The sequence below is a fragment of the Mus caroli genome, chromosome 15 (genome assembly GCF_900094665.2).
Source record: "Mus caroli chromosome 15, CAROLI_EIJ_v1.1, whole genome shotgun sequence".
Taxonomy (NCBI): domain Eukaryota; kingdom Metazoa; phylum Chordata; class Mammalia; order Rodentia; family Muridae; genus Mus; species Mus caroli.
Window position 1 is genome coordinate 31,476,439 of NC_034584.1, and position 18,188 is coordinate 31,494,626.

The following is an 18,188-nucleotide window of genomic DNA, read 5'->3' on the forward strand; positions in this document are numbered from 1 at the left end:
ACTTGCACACCCACTGACACATATCCACACTAACAATTACATATACCACACATACACATACAGGTGCACACATATAGGCACACACAGGCACACCACATACACACACACAATAAATAAATAAATCTTGTCCCTACAAGAACATGTACATAAAAGGGTTGGTGAGCTCACTCAGTGAGTACCAAGACTTGTTATACAAGTCTGGTGATGAGAGTTCAATCCCTGGAACCCCCAGAAAGGTGGAAGGAAAGAACAGCTCTTGACTGCCATACCCACATATAAGAATAAATAAAATAAAAAGAATAAATGACTATTCTCAAGAGAATAGTCCTAACAACATCCTTCATAATAAATTAGAACACAGAAAAAAATCATTATATAAGGATCCAATAAACAAAATATGGATTTTGTTTATGGATTTCACACAGTGAAATAGAATTCTCTTGCTTAAGACACTGGCATAAGCACCGCTGCATGAGCCTTAGGGATAAAGCTTGCAAACAGGGAGACAAGCCAGCAGCAAAGGCACTAAACTCATCACTTGAGTTATATCAATCTCCAGAGTAGGTGACTCTGTAGACTCAGAAGTAAAAACTGTGTTGCCTGGGAGTGGGGTTTTGGGAAGTGAGGTCACAGACAGAGGGTTTTTGAGTTTTTTTGAGGGATGGTTAGGGTGGTGGTTGCATAACCATGCATGTGTTCAGCAAGCTCGTTGAACTGTACAATTTTTAAAAAAGATTTATTTGTTTGTTTGTTTGTTTGTTTATTGTGTGCGTGAATGAGTACATTGCCACTCTTCAAACACACCAGAAGAGGACATCAGATCTCACTACAGATGGTTGTGAGGCACCAGCTGGTGGCTGGAAATTGAACTCAGGACCTCTGAAAGAGCAGTCGGTGTTCTTAACCGCTGAGCCATCTCTCCAGCCCCTGAACAGTATACTTTAAATGGGTGAGTTACAACATATGTAAATAACAGCCCAATAAAACTGTCACCAGAGGAAGAAAAAAATAAGCCATCAGACCTCTCGCTGCTCCATCCTGTCCTGTTCTAAGCCAGGTCTTTTTTTTTTTTTTTTTTTTTTTTTTCCTCGAGACAGGGTTTCTCTGTATAGCCCTGGCTGTCCTGGAACTTACTCTGTAGACCAGGCTGGCCTCGAACTCAGAAATCCGCCTGCCTCTGCCTCCCAAGTGCTGGGATTAAAGGCGTGCGCCACCACGCCCGGCTAAACCAGGTCTTCTGACCGGGTCCTCCAAGGGGCAGGCCCTGAGGAGTGAACGGATGTCAGCACTTCCTGGGAGTTCGTGATGCCGTTGAATTGTGTAGTCCTCAGACTGGATGGCTGATCCTCACTTTCAGATCAGGAGAGAGCAAGGGCCAGAAAGCCAGCCAGGGCTCCCTCTGCAGCAAGCAGCCGCAGCAACACTGATCTCGGCGTAGCAGTTGCTTGTGAATTTCTGCCTCTTGACAGAATCTTACAGATTAAGATTGGCACATGGCGCCCCCCTGTGGACTACTGCAGAAGGCTCCGCGTTCACACTGCTGCCAGGCTTTGCAGCACTCATGCTCCTGAGGGAAAGAAGTTCCCGTTCTTCCTCCCACGGTGGGCCTGGCTAACAGACAGACGAGCCTCCACTCTGACTCCCTCTTGCCCAGGCAGTTGTCCTTTGTGTGCAATGTCTTTGCTAATTGCCCAAATACTTCCAAGAGAAAGATACAGTCAGGGGGAGCCATCAAGAACTTAGGCAGTCCACAATCAAGTGGGCATAAAAAGTACTTATCACAAGTACAGCAGTGCCCTGTTCTCCAAGTTCAGTCTTTGCTGATCAATTAAACTGATGTTTTTCTTTCAATATTGGGGATTGAGTCCAGGGCCTAGGCAAATGCTGTACCACTGAGCATATCTGTAGACTGTGTGTGTGTTTGTATGTGTATCCATGTATATGTGGGGTGTGTGTGTGTGTGTGTAGGACCAAGTTTGACATCAGGTACCTTATTCTACAGAGAAGAGGGTCTTTCACTGGGTCTGGAGCTGACTGAATGGCTAGAATAGCTGACCAGGAAGTCCCCAGGGATCCTTCCACTTCAGCTCTCCCAGGGAGGGGATTACACACACCCAAACTTTCACTCTAGTGCTGGGATCCAAACTCAGTCCTCATGTATGTATAGTGAACACTTTACATCTGAGATCAATACATATCTGTCTGTCTACCTATATAAATTGTGTGTGTGTGTGTGTGTATTCTATCTAGCTATCACCTACCTATCTATCATCTACAGCTCTCTCTTTAAATTTTACTTATTTTGACATGGGGCTCAATAGGCTGTCCCAGCAGACCTTTGCCTGTTTCCTGAGTAGCTGGGATGGCAGCCCTGTGCCACCAGGCCCATTCTGATTGGACTAGTTCTTGATAAAGGCTTGCTGTAGTGGCTCCACTTGCAAGTGGTGAGGTTGCCCTTTAACATGGGTCTTCTAGAAATCAGAGCATACATTCTAACACCGATTCCTGATGTTAGTTATTCAAGTACAGCTTCCAAGGAGAAGAGAGAAAGTGATTTTAGGCAAAAGATCTCCCAGGTAGCCCTCATAGTACTGTCCAGGGCATATAACAACATTTAGTTCAATCTGTTGATTACCTGTCTACTGGACAGCTTATGTATCTTATCTGCACAAATCTTCCCTATAACCCACAGGAGTTGTTATCATTGTTTTTACAGTGGAAAACACTAAGAAGGGCTGAGTGGAGTGAGCAGTAGAGCCAGGGTTCACGCTCAAATCTTTGCACCTGTTTGTTCTCTCACTGCCTCTGACCCCTGTCTAGCCTTTCTGACTTTAGTACCACAAGTTATGAACACTCCCTGTCCTCCTTAGGTAGCCTTTAGACTCTAAGGAAACCAACGAGACTTCATTTACCACAAACTTGAGTGCCATCAGGCAAGATGCCAAGACATGAAAGTGAGGTGTGCCACTGTCAAGGTCACTGCGGTGGGCACACAAGTGCACAGGCATGATCAGGATCCTCAGCCCAGGCTCCAAGACAGTCTACAGTGTCACAGCTTGGCCTCCGGTAACAGAGTTGAAAAGGTAGAGGGGTTGGTGCCAACAGTGCCAGCCTAGCTGGCAAGAGGCAGGCGCTCAAGTGGGACGGTATGCAGCACTCCATTTCCATTTTGAAGAAGCACAAAGACACAAACATGCAGGCTCTCCTGGCATTCCTTAAGGGCTTCACCCTGATGTTCTGGATCTGAAGAAGAATTCTTCGTATATCTTAGATATTTCTAGAAGCCTTTGGCAAACGTGTTAGTGTTCTAAAGTCCAATGCTCAGGGAAAGAGGAAATGAATATGGCAAGAACTGGTCTTTCAAGATCCCCTGGGTACTCAGGCAAACTGGCTGCATTCAAACCAGTAAAAGTGGCCAAATTACCCGGATGTTTGTCTGAGACAACACAATGTTGTGTTCTGTATGGCCAATTCATGTGGACTTATCGAGGGGCCATGCTGGCTGCAGGCTCTTATCTCAGAGAGCATGTGAACAAGGGTGACTGCTGTAAACACCATGACTGCTTGTTTGCTTCAAGGGCTTTTGGGTTGGGTTGGGTTGGGTTGGTTTGGTTTGTTTTTCTGTTCTAAAAATAAAAGTAAGAATTCAAGTAGTCAAGAAGCAGAGGCAATCTCAGACAAGGAAAAGATGCATCCACAAAACCATGGTGGCTCAGGAGAGCCTTGGGGACTGACCCCACTGAGGTGCACAGCAGGAAACAGCTGCTGTGCTCTGTGCTAAGCTGGTGAAACACAGGGTTAAGCAGATGGCACTTAGAGTCAGGGGTTGACACACTTCCTGCAGAACAGGTCCCTGGCCCAAGCCCAACAGAGATCTGGCCGTCAGCTCCTGGAGGAGAGTCTGCCCCTGCTTGAGGGGCCCTGCTCTACTGAGGAGTTGGTGTTCAGTGGTACTGTCAAGTTTAGTATCGTAGTTTATTTCCATTGTGTCTTGGTGACAACCTGGGAGGTCACACCACATGGCTGCCTGGCATTGAGAACTGTAGAGGAGACAGAACTTCCTGAAGCCCTACAGTATAACAGAAGGCTGTCTGCATAGCAGGGACGCCTGGTCAGGGACTTTCTCCTTGACTCTGATGCTCTCCTTGCCCAGCACTGGCTGCGGTTACCAGCAATTTGCCAGTGGACCAAGAAGACACATGGGCTGCCACTAAATAAAGTCAGGGGACAGAGGTACTTGTAAAGTATCAGTAGCTATCACCCATATTGTCCATCAAGACATATCACAGGGCAATGAGCCCCACTAAAAAATCAGATTGCCACCAAGTATTCAGGCCTACAATTCCAGAATTTAGCTGAGGCAAGAAGATCACTAGAAGTTCAAAGCCAGCCTGGGCTATTTAGTGAGTTCTAAACCAGCGTGGGCTACAGTGTGAAACTCTTCTCAAAGCCCTCCACTATCAGAGCAGACCTATATTCCCTGCCCTCCCTGCATTCATCGTGTGACTACATTCTAAGCAACGAGAGACTGGAAGAACTGTTCTGAGACCCAAGAAAGGAGGCCAACCCTCAGATCCCATCATCTTCCTCTTCAGTGCCTGCAGTCAGCTGCACAGGCTGGGACGCCCCCATAACTTCTTGGATGCTGAAAGGGCAGGGCTTCCCAAGACTTGAAGAACCTGTGACTCACCTGGACACTGGTTAAAACTGCATACTGGTTCAGTCAGCTCCTTTGCACCCTAACAAGGCTAGGCACAGACCCAGTGGCACAAGCATATGGGATAGTCAGGCCTGAGATTCTAAATTACACTATGCACTGAAAAAATTCTTGGAATTTTTTAATGGAAGTAGCAGACGATAACTCATTGAGAAAAATATAAAAAATAAACCAGAGAGGTATGAATCCTCACAGCCATGTCAATGAATACAATGAATGGTTATTTGAACCAGGTGTCTGCCTTTTTTCAAATTACTTCCTTAGAAGGATCCATTGATCACAGAGAAAGGCCACAGTTTTGCCTTGGCAGATGGCAGCTTCAGTATTCAAAACAGGCGTCCTCAGCAGTAGAACTGACGACCCAATGAGGAGAATTCAGCATACGGTGTGTGATGTCCCCCACCAAGCCATCCATAAACACAGTGTGATAGTAAGAAAACCCCAGGCCAGCCGGAAGTGAGGGCAACTCCACAGAATTACAGCTCCTGGATGTTCAAAAGTGTCGAGGGGAGACTGAAAAGTGCTTGCAAACTAAATGAGACAAAAAGTCACAAATTGAACACCTGTCAGCTCTGAAGTAGGTCTGTCACTACATAGGACATTACTAGGATGGGCAGGGACATCAAGGGATCTGAGGACAGAGAAGTTACAGTCACCTGGGAGACCGCCTTTCTTCAGTGTTCAGGGCACGAGGCATCAGGCTGGCGACTCTTATACTATACTCGTAAATTTCTTTTATACCTCGTGTGACAGTTTCAAATAAATAAACTTTAAAAAGTCACCACTCCGCACTAGAGCAGAATATTTTTCCATTCTGTCACTAGGGGTTTGAGGCTTGGATGTGAACATGGTTGTTTGGGTCTGATCGTGTCAAAACTCTCCTTTAAAAGGTCAGTGGGCTGGAGAGATGGCTCAGAGGTTAAGAACATAAACTGCTTTTTGTATCCAAGTTCAGTTTACAGCATCCCTACTGGGCAGCAGCTCATAGTCAAGTGTAGCTCTAGACTCAGGGGATCATGCACCTGCTGCTGGACTCCACAGTCACTGCACTGGAACACACACATGCCCCACACAGACACACATGCACATAACAAAGAAACTGGAAGCGGGTGGAGTGGAGAGATGGCTCAGCTGTTAAGATCTAGTACTAGCCTTGCAAGTCGAGTTCCCAGCACTTCAAGCAGGCTCACAAGCACTTGTGACTCCCGTTCCAAGGGATCTGTACCAGGCACACATGTGATGCACATACTATATGCAGGCAAAACACTCATACACATAAAAATTTTTAATGTTTTTTAAATCAGTAAAAAAAAAAAAAAAAGTAATGTTAAATTTACTCTTCAGGATACTAGACATGTTTGGATATTTATTTATTTATTTATTTTTTGGTTTTTCGAGACAGGGTTTCTCTGTGTAGCCCTGGCTGTCCTGGAACTGTAGACCAGGCTGGTCTCGAACTCAGAAATCTGACTGCCTCTGCCTCCCAAGTGCTGGGATTAAAGGCGTGCACCACCACACCCGGCTACATGTTTGGATTTTAATTTCTTTCCAACTCCCTGCTCTCAGGCTCCAACTCCAGTTACAAGAGACTTTGTACTCACACTGAGCTGACTTCTCGGAGCTTTTATTGTTGGAGAGGGACAAGGTGTAGAGATGTTAGAGCTGTGACTAGGCTAACCCCAGGGCTGTGCTGCTTGCCACCAACCCCCATTTACACACTTATTCATATGGAGTGTAATGCTTCTACCTTGCCGAGTCCTGACAGAATATACCAGGAGTCATGTACAAAAATCAATACACTCGATTTTATTAAAATGCAAGTCTTTTGCTCATTAAAAGACATCATTTAGAGCAGAGCTTCTTTTTTTTTTTTTTTTTTTTTTTGGTTTTTCGAGACAGGGTTTCTCTGTATAGCCCTGGCTGTCCTGGAACTCACTTTGTAGACCAGGCTGGCCTCGAACTCAGAAATCCGCCTGCCTCTGCCTCCCGAGTGCTGGGATTAAAGGCGTGCGCCACCACGCCCGGCTAGAGCAGAGCTTCTTAAAACTTGTTCTCTCATGACCCTTCCCACCTGAGGAGCAGCTGCATGGGCCTGGGTATACAGGTAGATTAACAACTGCGCAGCTAACATTTACTGAGAAATAGATTATGGTAGATCATAAATTTATCCTAAAACAATTATGTGTTACACATAAGTTCAGCATATTTATTTAAACTGGGATGCATATGCTTGTTTATTTTTTAATTAGCTCGGGTTCTAGAGCATCTTCAGTGTTCACGAAGCTCATCTGTCGTCTTAACGATTGTTAGTGCAGAGAAGGCACTTCCCATGGGCATGCAGGACAAGGCAGCAGGACTCGTAAGGCCATTGCAGACAGTGCTGGAAATTCTAAATTCAGGCCAAAATTCACATGTCAGTTTTCTGGTCTTCATTTTTCTACTGAAGCTCAAGTAGACAACTCAAGTGGCAATTGTTGTTGTTGTTGGTTGTGGTAGTGGTGGTGGTGGCTGGCTGTTTTTGTTTTGTTTTGTCTTGTTTTGTTTTGAGACAGGGTTTTGTAGCCCTGGCTGTCCTGGAACTTGACCTTTGACTGGACTGGCCTTGGACTCACAGAGCTCCACCTGCCTCTCTGCCTCTGCTCCCAAGTGCTGGGATTAAAGGTGTGTGCCACCACCACCCAGCTTCAAATGGCAGTTTTAAAAAATAAACACTAACCAGGCATGGTGGCTCATGCCTTTAAACCCAGCACTCAGGACTGAGAGGAAAGCAGAATTCTGACTTCAAGACCAGCCTGGTCTTCATAGTAAGTTCCAGGACAGCTAGAGCTACATAGTAAGAGCCTGTCTCAAAGGAGTGAAAATAAACAAGTAAATACAATATAATCTGGACTGTGCTTACCTGACACGGGCTTCAGAGTGGCAGGAGGGGATATTCATGGCCCATGCTTCCCATAACTGAATCACGTTTCTATACAGACAGAAACCGTTGTGTGTACAGTACAATGCTACCATCATAACACCCAAGAGTCACAAACTTGAGCTGAGCCATTTCTGGCAGGGACTGTGGGTAGGGCGTGACAGCGTGCAGAGTCTGACGTGTGCCTGCCGTATGCTCAGAATCAAGGCTGCGTCAAAGCCACCATGTGCAGTTTGCGTGCACAATGCCAGAGAGGCCTTAGACCCACTGTACATTGGATTTTTAAATTATTTTCTGCTTGATGAACTTTAAAAACCTTTTGCTTTTGCCACATTTTCATGGTGTCCATGTTCAGTTATCCCACATGGGGTGAGGTCAAGAGGTCATGATGTATTGAATGGACATAATCACAAAACAGAAGAAAACTCTCACAGCACTCATGTGACCTAGGGCTGGGATCCAGGACACACAGACAACTACACCTCAACAATAAACAGTCAACCCAAGTTTTAAAAGTTGGAGCCCACTGTGACGGCATACATGTTTAATCTCAGCTGCTTGAATGACAAGAAGACTCTTTCTTGAAGTAACTTTGTTTTTTGAGACAGGGTTTTTCTGTGTAGCTCTGGATGTCCTGGAACTTGTTGTGTAGACTTGGCCAACATGGCCTCAGAGATCTGCCATCCTCTGCCCCTCCAGTTCTGGGATTAAAGGAGTGTGCCACCATCACTAGACCCTTCAAGTGAAATGTTTAAAGGAGTTGTAGCTGTAGATGTGACTCAGTGGTGGGACCACTTGGTTCACATGGTCAAGCCCCAGGGTCAAACCTCAGAAAAAAAAAAGTGGGAGGGATTTGGAAGGAGAGAAGGAGGGGGGGAAAAAAGGAGGAGCAGGAGCAGGTATGGGAAGAGACGGGAGATGTACAGAGGGACATGAAATTGAACAGAGGTGTATAGCAATAGGGGATGGGGAACTCGAAGTAGCCACCAGAAAGTCCCAGATGCCAGGAAAGCAAGAGCCTCCCGGGACCCCATGGGGATGAAATTAGCTGAAATGCCCAACATAGGGGAGATAGGACCTGTTGAGACCATATCTAGAGGTTAGCCATGTCCCTTGCCCTCTGGTTTAGGGATGGGGCCACCCACTCATCTCCAAAATTTTAACCCAGAATTGCTCCTGTCTAAAAGAAATACAGGGGCAAAGAGTTGAGCAGAGACTGAAGGAAAGGCCATCCAGAGACTGCCCCTCCTGGGAATCCATTCCATATTCAAACACCAAACCCAGACACTATTGCTGATGCCAAAAAGAGTTTGCTGACAGGAGCCTGATACAGCTGTCTCCTGAGAGGCTCTGCGAGATTCTGACCAATACAGATGCGGATGCTCATAGCCAATCATTGGGCTGAACACAGGGACCCCAACAGAGGAGTTAGGGAAAGGACCGAAGGAGCTGAAGGGGTTTGCAGCCCATAGGAGGGACAACAATATCAACCAACCAGACCCCCAGAGCTCCCAGGGACTAAGCCACCATCCAAAGAGTATACATGGAGGGACCCACGGCTCCAGCTGCATATGTAACAGAGGATGGCCTTGTCATGATAAAGCCCATAATTATGGATAATTAACATATTTTAATTAAAGTGTTGAAAAAGAAAAATGACTTTAGATTGAGTTATTATACTTTTCAAAATAAGATTTATGTCAAAATTCATATCATATTAATAGCAATATTCTGAGTTGAGGAGGTGGTGTAGTCCTGCATGGCAGGAACCTGATGCTGGGAGCAGAAAGCAAAGTCAGAAGTCCAAGGTCAGCCTCTGCCACAGCCTCTGCTACAATAGCCTCTGCCCCATAGCCTCTGCCACAACCTCTGCTACACAGCCAATGTGAGTTCAGTTTAGGCTACATGAGACCTACAAAACAAATGAAAGATGTTATTTAAAATGTACAGACCAAGCCAGGTATATTGATCTAGGACCATAATCCTTGCACTGGAAAGGCTAGGGTAGGTAGACTAAGAGTTCAAGACTGGGGGATACAGCCTTTAATCCCAGCACTTGGGAGGCAGAGGCAGGTGGATTTCTGAGTTTAAGGCCAGCATGGTCTACAGAGTGAGTTCCAGGATAGCCGGGGCTACACTCGGGAAAAAAAAAAAAAAAAAAAAAATTGGGAGATACAGATGACTTCAAGTCTTGGAGTAGAATAGTCAAAAACATGAAAATTGGCAGACAAGAGGAAAAAAAGTTTCAACAGGAAAAGCAGCACAGGGACTCTAAAGATAGCTTGGTGGATAAAGAGCACTAGCTGCTCTTCCAGAGGACCTGGATTCAATTCCCAGTACCCACACGGCAGTCTGTAACTCTGGTTCCAGGGGACCCGACACCCTCACATGAACATACATGCAGGCGAAACACCAATGCATAGAAAATAAAAATAAATCATTTTTTAAAAAAGAGCAAAAAGAATAAAAATATGAGGGCTGGAGAGATGGCTCAGCAGTAAGAGCACTGTCTGTTCTTTCAGAGACCTGAGTTCAATTCCCAGCAACCACCTGGTAGCTCACAACCGTCTCTACTGGCATCTGATGCCCTCTTCTAACCTGCAGCTGTACATGCAGATAGAACAATCACATACATAACATTTTTTTAAAAAGCAAAAAGAATCACACGCTTCTTCAAATAGAAAGAAAAAGTAGTGAGGATTAGAGAGGATGTGCCACAGCAAACTCGCCACATTCCACGTCACATTCCGTGGTTAGTGATAACAAGTGAGAGGAGAATCCCTCAGTGGCCGCATCAGTCCGTGTGGGGGGATGGCCTCACTTGCCTGGAAAGCATCTGTTTTTTTAATTGGCTCATAAATAATCAAATGAATTAAAGAATACAATTCGTAGTAGACTTATATATGCACACATATCCACACGATACTTATTTTCTTTAGCATGATAATAAATGCACGTATCATATTTGAACAGTAACCTATATGAAGTTAGTGTGTCTGTATGGAGCTATCCGTCTCCACTCAGCAGACAGCATCTCACTCAACGCTGAGACATCAGAAGTCGTCTCAGCATGATCAGAGGAGTTGCACAGAAGTGAGTCAGAAAATCGGAATCTACCTCAGGATGAATGCCGTAAGATAGGACTGCCAAACTCCACAACAGTGGTGGTTTGAATATGCTTGGTCCAGAGTGGCACTATTAGAAGGTGTGGTCTTGTTGTAGCACGCGTGTCACTGTGAGGGTGGACTTGGAGACCCTCCTCCTAGCTACCTGGAAGACAGTAGTGTTCCGTTTGCCTTTGGAACAGGAGGTGGAAGGGACTCTCAGCTCCGCCAGCTCCATGTCTGCCTGGACGCTGCCACACTTCCCACCATGATTATGGACTGAACCTCTGAACCTGTAAGCCAGCCCCAATTAAATATTTGTAAGACTTGCCTTGGTCATGATGTCTCTTCACAACATTGGAAACCCTAAGACACCAACCTTCCCAATCCTGCAAACCTTTAATACAGTCCCTCAGGTCATGGTGACCCCCAACCATAGTTTTTTGTTGTTGTTGCTGCTGCTTCATGACTCATTTTGCTACTGTTGTGAAATGTAATGTAAATATCTGATATGCAGGCTATCTGATGTGAAAGGGTCATTTGACCCCTAGAGGGGTCACAACCCACAGGTTGAAAATAATTGCTCTAGGGAAAGAAATAATTTAAAAACCCATGTAACTGGATGTAGTTAACATACAAACAGATCAATGGGCTGGCAGATGGTTCAGTCAGTCACTGTGCTGGCTGCTAAGCCTGACAGCCTGAGTTTGATCCTTGCACAGTAGAAGAGAACCAACTCCACCATGTTGTCCTTGGATATCTGTGTGTGGTATAGCACATACACAAAATTAATGTAATAAAAAAATAAAAGCTTGCATTTAAAATAGTAACCAGTTGGAATATAATGGGAGAAACAAGCATTTATAAGTTCAACCACAAAATATTTCTAAGTATTAATACTTTAAGCATTAATGAACTTTAACAAGAAATGTTCAATTATCAAATGAATTAAAGTAGGAAGCACTCTTGAATATGTAAGAGTTCTGAAAAGATCTTTCCTGTTAGGTATCATGTTACAGCCTGCTGATGATCAAGGCATGCTACTGCAAGTGGAACAGACAGCCTGAAGAATCAAGAGTCCAGGCTGGAGTGACAGCTCAGGGGCTAACTGACTGCTCTTCCAGAGGTTCTGAGTTCAGTTCCCAGCAACCGCACAGTAGCTCACAACCATCTGTAATGGGATCCAATGCCATTTTCTAGTGTGTCTGAAGAGAGTGACAGTGTACTCACATATATAAAATTAAGTAAACCCAAAATTAAAGTTAAAAAGTTAAATACTCCTCATACCACACACAAGAACTACAAATAGGTCTGAATCTAGTTATAAAAAACCGTCAGGTGCTGCAGGGAGCATGTGCATGCGTGCGACCCCAGCGCTGGGGCTGGGCGGCCTAGCTCAGTTAGTGAGCTCCCGGTTAAGGAAACCTGTCTTTAGGGTTAGGTACTTGGAAGGGGAGGAAAGAGATTGTGAAGACTGAGACCAGTCAAACCAAAGCAAAATCAAGTCCCTTTCTGCAAAAAGCCACCATATACCAAGCTAAGACCCAATACAAATTGAAAGCTATCAATAACATGCATTGTGACCCATACCCAGTCCAGAAGTCTTAGATGTGGCAGTGTGTCTAAGATGCCTATTAGTCCAGTGCCTCTCAGCCTTCCCACGGCTCTGACCTTTTAATACAGTTATTATCATGACCCTATCCATTCAATCATTACTTTGCTATGTGATAACTGTAATTTTGCTACTGCTACAAATCATGATGTAAATAACTGTGACCCCTGTGAAAGGGTGATCCCACCCAAAGAGCCACTGTGCAAAGGTTGAGAGGGACCCCTGCTATAATCCAAACACCTGGAACGCTGGGGCAACAAGTTCTGAGGCTGGCCTAGGCTACACAGTGAGTTCAAGGTCAGCCTAGGTAGGCTACACTGTGAGACCCTGTCTCAAAAGAGAAGTCTTCACAATTAAGGAAGGGTGGAAGGCAGGTCTAATGGCTTAAAGGGAAGGAAGGGTGCTTGCCACCAAAGCCCTAGTTCAATCCATGAAAGTTGTCCTGATAGACAGATGTGTACACTCATCCTGACACCACCCACACAGACAGAAACACACATACCACACGCACAATGTCTAAAATATGTATAAGATAGATATAATGTCAGGTTCTAGGGCTAGGATGAACTTAGGTATAAATTATAAACCTTGAAGTTAAACTCATGAGTGGGGCTCACAGGACACAAGAGCGCCTACAGACAACGTCTGAGAAAGTGAGAACATCCGAGATAAAGGCATGATAGATTGTAAGCTGAGTTTAAAAGTAGAAATAGTGGGTTTTCCCTGGTAATCTATCAGCAGCTGTGGAGATAACCTTCCTTACAGCAGCCCCTATCAAGAGCTACGAAACTGTTAATTCCATAGTTGCCCTAGACTGGCAAAGAGAAGGTACAAGGACATGGAGGACTGACAAGCTGGGTATTAACCTGCGTATCTCCCCAAATGGTGCAGCCTGTGTAAGGTAACTCAGGGAGAACTCCTTCTCCCAAGGAAACAGATATGAGTGGGTAAAGGGAAGCAGCAGACACCAGACTGAGTTAGTGGATCTGGAATCCCAGGAGTCCAGGAGACCGAAGCTACTGCCCAACTCAGCCAGACCGCGTCGATAGATAGATAGATAGATAGATAGATAGATAGATAGCCAGCCAGCATGGTGGTCCCCGGGTTAATCTTCGTTCCATAAAGAAAGATGGGTGGGAATGCACAAGCAGCAAAGGGTTCAGCCTGAGTCTGTGAGCATTCCCAGCGCTCTCTACACCTAGCAGAGCTGTACGTACAGTGAGCAGCGCTTGCTGCAAATGCAGATGCACACCTCTGCCTGGGTGCTTGCTGGGATGGGTCTGCCTGCATCTGCCTGTGTCTGCCTTCTAGAGGCTAGTCTCCCTCATCTAGAACCCCAGCATTCAGGCCAGATCTCATTGCAAAGCTCTGGCTTGTCTCTGCTGTCATTATAGGCCTCTTCTTGCAATGGCAAATCTCCTTCCTAACCATTGATTGACAGGAGGTGAAAAGCAAAGAAAGTTATCAATATAAAACTTTCAAAGAAATATTAAAAAAAAAAACTAAAATAAAATTTAGGGCTGGAGAGATGGTTCAGTGGTTAAGAGCCATCTGTTTTTACAGAGCAGCTAGGTTTGACCCCTGGCACCCACAGGGTAGCTTGCAGACCATCTGTAACTCCAGTTCCAGGGACTCTTGATGCTTCTGGCCTCCAGAGAGGTACCAAGAATGAAGTGGTGCAGATGTGCACATACGTAAAGCATTCACACAGTTAAAATAGAAAGTTAATTTTCAAAGGAAAAATTTAAGTGTAGGTTTAAGTTCACAAATAGGACACACTTTACGACATATAACTTTATAATCCATTAAGAATCTACATTTTAGCCTGATTTTGCAGACACGCTGAAATAACTTCTTTGGAAATCAATATGAAAACACTAATTGTCCTACAGTGATGTGTTCCACTGTCCCAAGAGAATTGAGCCTTGTTCCAGTGCAATACATCAAATCGCAGCAATGTTCACTGTAGCCTAACACCCGACACTGTTGCACGGATTCCTGCCTACACACAAGCTTATCATCTTTACAGCCAAGAACTAAAACCACAAGTTTATACACACAAGACAATGGATAAACTTTCATTTATCCACATATTGTCTCAAGGTAGCCAACAGTACTGCTATATATGATGTAGATAAACAGATATCACACTAGTCCACAGAAACCAACCACAGGAACTTGTAAGCTCATTTAGTTTAAGAACTACCATACACACACAAATGGATAGCAGAGCTAGTTTTCATTTGGGGTGTGTGGGATAATAAACTGAGGTGAGGCACAAGGGAAAATTGAAGACTAGAAATAGTATCCTCCCCCCCCCCCCCAGGTTACATTGGTAGAAACACTGGCCAAAAGCCAGATACCCACATGGACATAAATGTAACCCTACTACTCTAGAAGTGGAAATAGGCGGCTCCTGAGAGTCAGAGGCCAGGGCCACACTGAGACCATCTCACACATACATATGAACACTGGTTTTATACTCAACAGTACACAGATTAGAAAATTATGCAAAATGAAATCTAGGTAGTAAAAAATTCTGAAAACTAAGGAATGGATGATGCTCCTAAACTGGTACACACACCCAAGATCTCACGAGGCAGCAGCAATGCACCGCAGCTGAGGTGTGTGCAGAGGATGGATGACCTCTGGCTGTGGTGACCTAGTGACTAAGGCCACCTTCCCAGTCCACGGGTGTGTGTCAAGGGAGAGCTGGGAATCCTGTCCCAATCAATTACAAGTGTTCATTATTTCAGTTTCCATTTGTTATCAATTTCTTCATGGGAAACAACTGGCATTTTATCACATATTCTGAAAACCCTGTTCAGAAAAGTATGATATTCTAATTGTTACAGAAGCTCATGGGGTCAGCATCGTAATTTCACAGGTTAAAAAAAAAAAGTGTTAATTAGATATTTTCCAATTGGTCCAAAGAAAATTAGGGAATACACACTCTTCCAAAGGACTTGTTCATTTCTCTTGACTACCCCATAATGTTCATGAAAAGCATGATTTGAGCTTAGCCCCCTTCTTCAGGGCAAAGGCAGGCCAAGTTCCTGGGGTTCTGTTGTGATGCTTCTTGTGTGGCTGCAGGGAAGGCTAACCCCAGCTCCATTGCCAGTTATGTTGGGCAACTTATTTCCTAAAGCCTCCATATGTAGTAGCCATAGAGCCAGTCTTATCTGAAATCAGCACAACAACAAAATCCATGTGCCATACATGTGTTAATTAGAATTCCACCAGCAATCATATATTCATCTATTAATGTGTTTTATCAATGGACATGTTTTTTTATGTAATATACAAATCCCTTGACTACACAGAAGGAATGCTAATTTGAAGTCACTACTCCACGCTACCTAAGTTTTCCAGGACAATTGTCAGCTTGTATGTTTTCCTACCCTTTTAGAGGGTACAAACTTGCCCAAACGTGCACACACAACCTACAGCAGGTAAGCCATATCAACAACATAGCACTTGAAACCAGACATAATCACAACCACATCTGAACGGTATCCAAGGGGCAGGAGTGAGAAGGCGGCAGCGCAGACAGGTTCTAGATGCATCAGAGTAAACATAAAGGCCTGGTTTGACTGTGCAGGCTTATTCCAGGGTCTCCTCCACTAGCCTGGTAGAACCAGCCGGTGCGCTGCTGGACTTGGCTTCCATCAGAGCTGGAACATGCTCATTAACCTGTTCTAAATTGAGGCTCGCCTTAAGTGCATAGCCTGGACCCTCACTTTATTCTCAAGTGTAAGAAATTCAAAGTACACAGTATCTCACAGGAGTTAACCTAAGCTGGAGGGAAAGGAGTAACGGCACGTGGCGTTCTGGGAACAAAGCACGTTAACCTCACTTTTACCTGTGAGCACATGCAGAAATAAATGGAGAGCCTGGTTTCCGATTGGCCCTTACACAGTACCACAGCAGCTTATCACTTGTCTTCACTGCTATCCAGCTCAAAATTTATCCTGAAGCTATGCAAGTTTAAAGTCATAATCAAAAAAGTAAAGCCGGGCATGGTGGCGTACGCCTTTAATCCCAGCACTCAGGAGGCAGAGGCAGGTGGATTTCTGAGTTCGAGGCCAACCTGGTCTACAAAGTGAGTTCCAGGTTAGCCAGGGCTACACAGAGAAAACCCTGTCTTGAAAATAAAAAGCCAAAAAAAAAAAAAAAAGTAAATTAGATAAAAATGATAGCTTCTGGATATACTGTCAACACCCTTGGTGTTTTCGTCATCCTCAATTCTCAATGAGCAAAAACTGTTTGTTCCAAGGGATGACTGGTTAAGTTTAAGACATCTTTAATGTATCAACATAGAACTTCTAGTCAATAAAACAAAAAATTCTCTGTTGCAAGTCTCCTGTCCAAACTTACATTATGCTCATTTCTCTGAAGGGCATGTCATTCTTCCTACTGCTTGTTAAATGACTTGTCTTGGGGGCTGGACAAGGGGCTTGGTGGCAAAGAGCAGTTACTGCTCTTGCAGAGGCTCACAACTTTCAGTTGATTTGAGGCCCTCATATAGGTTCCCTGGGCATCAACCAGACACAGATGGTATAAACTCAGCACATAAGATGGAAGCAAACAAACACGTCTGCACCGTAACTGGGGCTCACTTTAAAAGGACAAAACATGGAGGTTGGAGAGATTGACAACTCATTACAACAGCCATGTGTAATGGGATATGATGCCCTTTGGCGTGACTGAAGACAGCTACAGTGTACTCACACAGTGTACTTAGGGCCCTAAACAAATCCTGTAACATTTGTAACTCAAGCAGGAAACCTTAAATCTCATCTGTAAGGATACTGTTAGGTAGCCAGGCAGTGGTGGCGCACGCCTTTAATCCCAGCACTTGGGAGGCAGAGGTAGGCGGATTTCTGAGTTGGCTACACAGAAAAACCCTGTCTTGAAAAACAAAACAAAAAACAACAAAAATATACTGTTAGGGTAACTCAAGTCCTTGCCACAAACTGCTGTAAGCCAGTTTCAATTTCCACGTGTATACCCTAAGCCCATCAGTTTTATCAGACACCTTTAAAACCAGCACCCAGGGGGTAAGAAGCAGGTGGATCTGGTTTAGAGCTAGACCCTGACTCAAAAAGCCAAGTCAAATCTGCAAATAAACTCTTTACACATCTCTAGCAATTTCTGTAGGACAGATTTTGCACTTACTGCTTCTGCCCACCATCTATTAACAAAGCTATTTAAAACAGACATGCTCTACTTTCCTATTCCTTGAGAAATTAATTCCAATCACAGAACAAAAGAAGCCAATCTAGGCATACCCTATCTCCCTGAACGTCACAAAAAACTCAGCTTTTCAAATTAGAACCTGCTTCAAAACACCAAAACCTAAAACTTTACTAAATTTAAGATGTCTATTATTTCTCTGCCTTCCCAAGGAACCTTCAAAAGCCAAATCTGGTGATATTCTGTGATCCCAACACTTAAAAAGATGGGTGTCAGGGTGGCCAGAAGTCCCAGGCCAAATAGGGCAATATGGAATCCCTGTTTCAATCAACTGAAGGACACAGACCAAAAGCAAACCAGGATTCCCAGTCTAGTCAGGCAGGTTTCAAAAGCTAAAGTGATTCCAGGGAGAAGCCATAAGATGAGGTGCCATTTTATATGCATGTATTTGATCCCAATTTTAGCAGTCCTAAAATAATGATATGCAGCTAGTGAGGCTAGATCTGGCTATATATGATAGCACATGCCCATAATCCCAGCATTCAGCAAAACTGCCAAATTTGAAGCCAGCCTGATTTAGATGGCAGTAGGTCAGCTAAATCTCCATCATTATAGGTACTTTTTTTTTTGGGGGGGGGGGGG